Raw genomic sequence first — 6,000 nt, 5'->3', positions numbered from 1 at the left:
GAAATTGCTTCAATTTTTAGCATGGGTAAGCTCCAAAACAGCTATTTCAATTATTTTTCTTTGATTCTTGTCTTTTAAAGCTTTTTAAAACTTGAATTCAAAGGTGGAATTTTTGACCTTTGAGGTATGTTATGACTTAACATTCTTCAGAGGCGACTGGGTAGTTAATATTGTTATAAAATCATCTTAATGGTGTGGAAACCTATCTTGTAAATGGATGTTAATATTGTATTTGGCCTGTGTGGGGGCCTATGTTGTTATTTGGTGGTATTGAGATATTAGCTACTATATGTCATCGCGTGGGGTCTTGATTTATCTTGTCGGCCTTATGTATGTATATTTTGTGGCATGTTTGTAGTGATAATCCTAACTTGGAATTTATGTGGTATCAATTGTAAACTATTGTGTATTTTACGCTACTATCATATGATTGCATTGGATTCATGGATTGTTGGCATAATGAGTTTTTTTTTGGCTAACATAGTTGGTACATTAGTTGGCGTTGGAAATTCTCATATTGTTTCACAACCTAAACTAGGTCCTGATTGTGATAGGTATCTCAAGCCCGCCAAGGACCAGAGACCATTCTCATTAACCTAGCCAACTAGAAAATAATACAACTAGCAACAGATAAATTCTAAACATATAACAAGATAAATCCGAGTTCCAAACATATTACAAGATAGATAAATTAACTTAATGGAATCTAATAATCCATAATACCAAATCCACCCACATATTGTCCACAAAAGCCTCTAAGAAACCAAACATCAACAAAATTAGGGACATGCCCCCGATCATAGCCAAAAACCTATAGCAATATCTAAGACATAAATAAAGACAACACCATGAAATAAGGGTTTTTCGTAGAATGGAAGATCACCATAACAAAGTTGACTCACGGACAATTTCGAGATCACCTACCACTATGCAAGGAAATAGAGTTGTCTTTGGTCCCTACAACACATAAAGATACAGTGTCCTGGGATAGTTAGCTAAGTGAGTGCTAGCATTTAACTTAGGGAAGAGATTAAATAATGCCATTAATCAATCTAAAATCATTTAAAAACCATATGCACACATAGGGAACAAGGTTTAGAATGAAATTTAAAACCTTAGCCGGGACAGTGTAGCACCAAATGTCATAAAAAGATACCCACGACCAGATAAGCCTTAGAGCGAGTTAGATGCACAAACTGGATGTATAAAGAAATACAAGGAATGCCCCGACCCCATGTCCTTCCAAGATACATATATAGATATAAATAAAGTATGATCTGGCATACATCATCAAGACCAACCCCTACACCGATAAATGTGTGTTTCCGATATTGGTCTGCTTGGGACCTCCACCTTCACGACCATCTACACAACCCCCTTCACTCCCGATTAAGACATTTACACATTCACTTTCAGTAAGCGAAGGACCATCAATTAATGCACATACCATTGGTATCACCATACCAGTTACACTTGCAAGTTTATAATTATGCCAATCCAATTCCATCATCCTAGTGAATGCCACAACCCCCTTTATTCATTAAATCAATTTAGGAGAATGTGTTGACCCCCTATATAGTTTAGGAAAGTAGCTAAGGGGAATTCCCTAATCTCGAGCTTCCTTTTTAAAATAAAAAACATGACTAACAAGGCTTTCAAAGTCATTTTTATCCATTTAACCATTTACCCAAGGCAGTAGTTTGAGGAAGTAAGGCAAATCATGTGATTAACCATATTTCAAAGCCAATTATGCAAGTGGGATGAGGGAACACGGTTTCTCCAAATCTAATTCCTTACAAAATTATTAATTTGAGGGAATTTCTCGACCCCAATCCCATTCACCATATCCATGCATCCCGGCCATAAAAGTACAATTCAAGTAAACATCATTTCAAAACCCACGGCTCAAATCAATTCCACATTCAAATCCATAAGAATAACAATAAATTCCATGCCTTAGAGAAAACAAGTTTAAGAGAAGAGATTACATACCTAAGTTATCCAAAGTTATGAAGAAGAAACCAATCTTTGGCCCCTAGATAACCAATCTTGAGGAACTCTAGTTATTTTTTACTTGGGGACTTGATAGAGAAGATAGAGCGTGTTTGATTTGTGGATGGGTGATAATGAAACCCCAAAGTGTTTTTAAGTCATGGGTCACAATTGGAAAAAGGGGGAAATCACCAAGGTCTCCCTAATAAAAACACAAGAAAAGTTGTTGCCAGTGACTACGAGTCACGTCACGGCTCGTAAGGACTCATTACGAGTTGTCACTATGACTAGTGGTTTGGATAGTAACTTAGGCCACCTTCACTGGTTTTTGTTACAATTCATGCCCTATGGCTCATAACCTGACCTTATGACTTGTGGAGTCTTAGTAGTTACAAAAAGACCAACCTTGGGCCATCTTACTAGTTTTGTCATAAGTCCCACGCTACGATTCGTGAACTCACCTTTCTACTAGTTAGGTACCAACAATGATTAGGGAAGAAACATAGGGACACAACACTTGTTTGGATACGAATGACACTATACAACTCCTATAGAGTTATCATGACTTGTTACCAAAGTCATACCCAGGAAAGTGAACACAACAGTCAAGAAATTCTTATAGGCAAAAAATATAGGGTGTTACATTACCCTCTCCCCCAGGATCATTCATCCCCAAATAAGGAGTCAAGCTATCTATTATCACAAACGTAAAACAGGAATATAATAAAAAATATTTTAAAAAGTCAGAATATAAAATAATTGGAAAATGCATACCTTAATCACGATTATCCAACTCGGGGAACAATAACAGATATTTGGACTTCATGTCCTCTCCATCCTCCCATGTAGCTTCTTCCATCTTATGGTTTCTCCAAAGGAACTTCACCGAATCGACACCCTTTGTCCTCAAATGATGGATTTTCCTATCAAGAATCTCAACCCAAACTTCCTCATAAGACAATGAATTCAAAATACCAACACTCTTAATAGGAACAATCAAAGAAGGATCACCCACACTTTTCTTAAACATCGACGCATGGAAAACTAAGTGAGTGGAACCCAAACTCGAAGGCAAATCCAATTAATAAAAAATATTTCACTCTCCTCATAAAGAAGTACAAGCCAACATAATGGGGACTGATCTTCCCCTTCTTCCCAAATCTCATCACTCCTTTCATGGGAGATACCTTCAAGAATACCCAATTACCAATATCAAATTCCAACGCCCTTTGCCTCACATCCACATTGGACTTTTGGCTACTTTGAGCTGTCTTAATCCTATGCCTTATTACCTCTAACTTTTCCATGGCATGGTGAACCATGTACGGACTGAATAATCTAGTCTCACAAACCTTAAACAACCCAATAAGAGATTTACATCTCATACCATAAAGAGCCTCAAAAGAAGCTATCCAAATACTGGAGTGATAACTATTGTTGTACACAAACTTAATAAGAGGCAAGTGATCCACTCATTTACCTCCAAAACAAATCACATTAGCTCGCAGCATATCTTCTAGAGTTTGAATGGTCCTCTTATCTTGTCCATTCATCTACGAGTGGAAAGTGGTGCTAATGTTTACGTTATTTCCCAAATCTTTTTGAAATAAAAGCCAAAAGTGAGAAAGAACTATGTACCTCATTCCAAAATAATGGATACTAGAGCATCATGCAAAATTGATGGTCTCCTGAATAAACAACATAGCATAATACTCTCCAAAGTAAGTAATCCGTACAGGCAAAAGGTGAGCTAAATTAGATATCCTATCCATGATGATCCAAATTTAATCATGCTGCTCCCGAGACAATGGAAGACCAGTAATATAATTCTTGTTGATTATCTCCCACGTCCACATTGGCAACTCAATATCTTGAGACATACCACCAAACCTCAAGTGATCAACCATCAATTGCTGAAGGACCATACATTTAGCCATAAAATTGGCCAAATATCTCTTTATGTTGTTCAACCAATAAATTTCCTTCAAATTATGATATAGTTTCGTCGAACTAGGATGAACTATATACCTCGACACATGAGCCTCAGTCAAAATCCTTTCTTATAGCCCATCAATATCTGGATCACATAGTTTGCCTTGGTACCTCAAGATACCATCACTAATAATCTAAAAATCCATCACCTTCTGCATACCCACATCATCCTTAATCTGCATTAAGATTAGATCCAAATTCTGTTCTCCTTCATATCACCACCAAGAGATGACTTCACCACCCCTTAAACAATTAAACCTCTACCCTTATAATCTAAAAGATGAACTCAAAGGTTATCTAACCAGTGAATATCCTTCTCCAATCCTCACTTGTCCTTATCCACATGAGATATGATACCCACAGAAAACTTGCTAATAGCATCTGCAACTATGTTAGCTTTACCTGGGGATATGTCCTTGAGCAACTCAAGCCATATCCTTTTGCTAAGATCAACTCCTCTTGTTTGAACACACTGCAAGATTTTATGGTCTGAATATATATCAACAATCACCCCATATAGATAATGGCTCTAAATTTTCAATCCAAACACCACAAATGCCCAATCTAGATCATGAGATAGATAATTGCTTTTATGAACCTTAACCTATCTAGAAGCATATACCGCATCAATACATATCATAGTCCCACTCGAGACCCATCACAGTAAACCACCAAATTGTCAGTACCCTCAGGCAGGGTCGATAGTAATGCGGAAGTCAACTTATCCTTTAACTTCTCTAAACTACCCTCACAAGCATCAGACTATAGAAAATTTACCTTTTTATAGGTCAACTTAGTCAATGGAGCAATAATAGAAAATAAGCACTCCATAAACCTCCTATAAAACCAAGGTAAACCAAAAAAACTCAAAATATTGGTTGGAGTCGTGGGTCTAGGCCACGTCTTAACTAACTAAACTTGATATGAATCTACCATGATCACCACATTGGAATTGAAATGACCCAGAATGGTCACTACATTCAACAAAAACTCATAATTTGAAAACTTGAAACACAACTACTGATCCTTAAGAGTTTGTAACACTACTCGGAGGTGATTAAAATGATCTTCTTCACTCTTAGAATATGCCGAAATATTATTAACAAACACTGTTATGAACAAATATAAGAATTGCCTGAATACCTTGTTAATAAGATCAATAAATTCCACTGAAGCATTAGTCAATCCTAATGGCAAACAAGAAACTCGTAAAGGCCATATCAGGTACAAAAAGTAATCTTAGGGATATCCACCTCCCTAATCTTCATAATCCAACCAGAGATCAATATTAGAGAAGCAACAAGCACTCTAAAGTAGGTCAAAGAGATCAACAATCCTTGGAAGAGGTGACACTACCAAAAATTAGGCCTTGTTGTATGGGAACCTCAAGCCCAACTTAGACCAGAGATCATTCCATTAACCCAACCTAATCATCACATCAATCCACATAAGTCGAAGAAACTCAAAACATATATCAAGATAGATAAAACCATACAAATGATCATAACTTACATATTTGTAAACATTTTATTAATGTCAACATACTACCAACATACCCAAGTCCACACTCACCCAAAATACCTTTACAAGAATACGAGTTAAATATATATATATAGACATACATCGAGACATGCCCCAGACAATAGCCAATACTAAATCAAAGACAGGTCTATGACATAAACTAAGGACTATGAAATACATTACTTCCAAAGTATGGAAGCTCACTACTTCAATGTCAACCACACGAATTGCTTGAGCACCTGTCTCTGTGCAGGAAGAGAAGAAGATGCTCTGGCCCCTATGTCGTATAGGGACATAGTGTCTGGAGATGGTTAACGGTTGTAGTGCTAGCATGTAACTAAATGATAAGGATAAGATATCGTCACCATTCAATATCAAGTTATCTCATCATATTCAACCATATTTATATACATAAGCAAACATATAGATATAGCACATGTCAATCAAAGGAAAAAGGCATAACCATATTCATAAGACACTTAATCATGAGACATA

The sequence above is a fragment of the Capsicum annuum genome, chromosome 6, assembly GCF_002878395.1.
Source record: "Capsicum annuum cultivar UCD-10X-F1 chromosome 6, UCD10Xv1.1, whole genome shotgun sequence".
In the NCBI taxonomy this organism is placed as follows: Eukaryota; Viridiplantae; Streptophyta; class Magnoliopsida; order Solanales; family Solanaceae; genus Capsicum; species Capsicum annuum.
The sequence above is the reverse complement of the archived record's forward strand: the minus strand, read 5'-3'. Positions refer to the sequence as shown.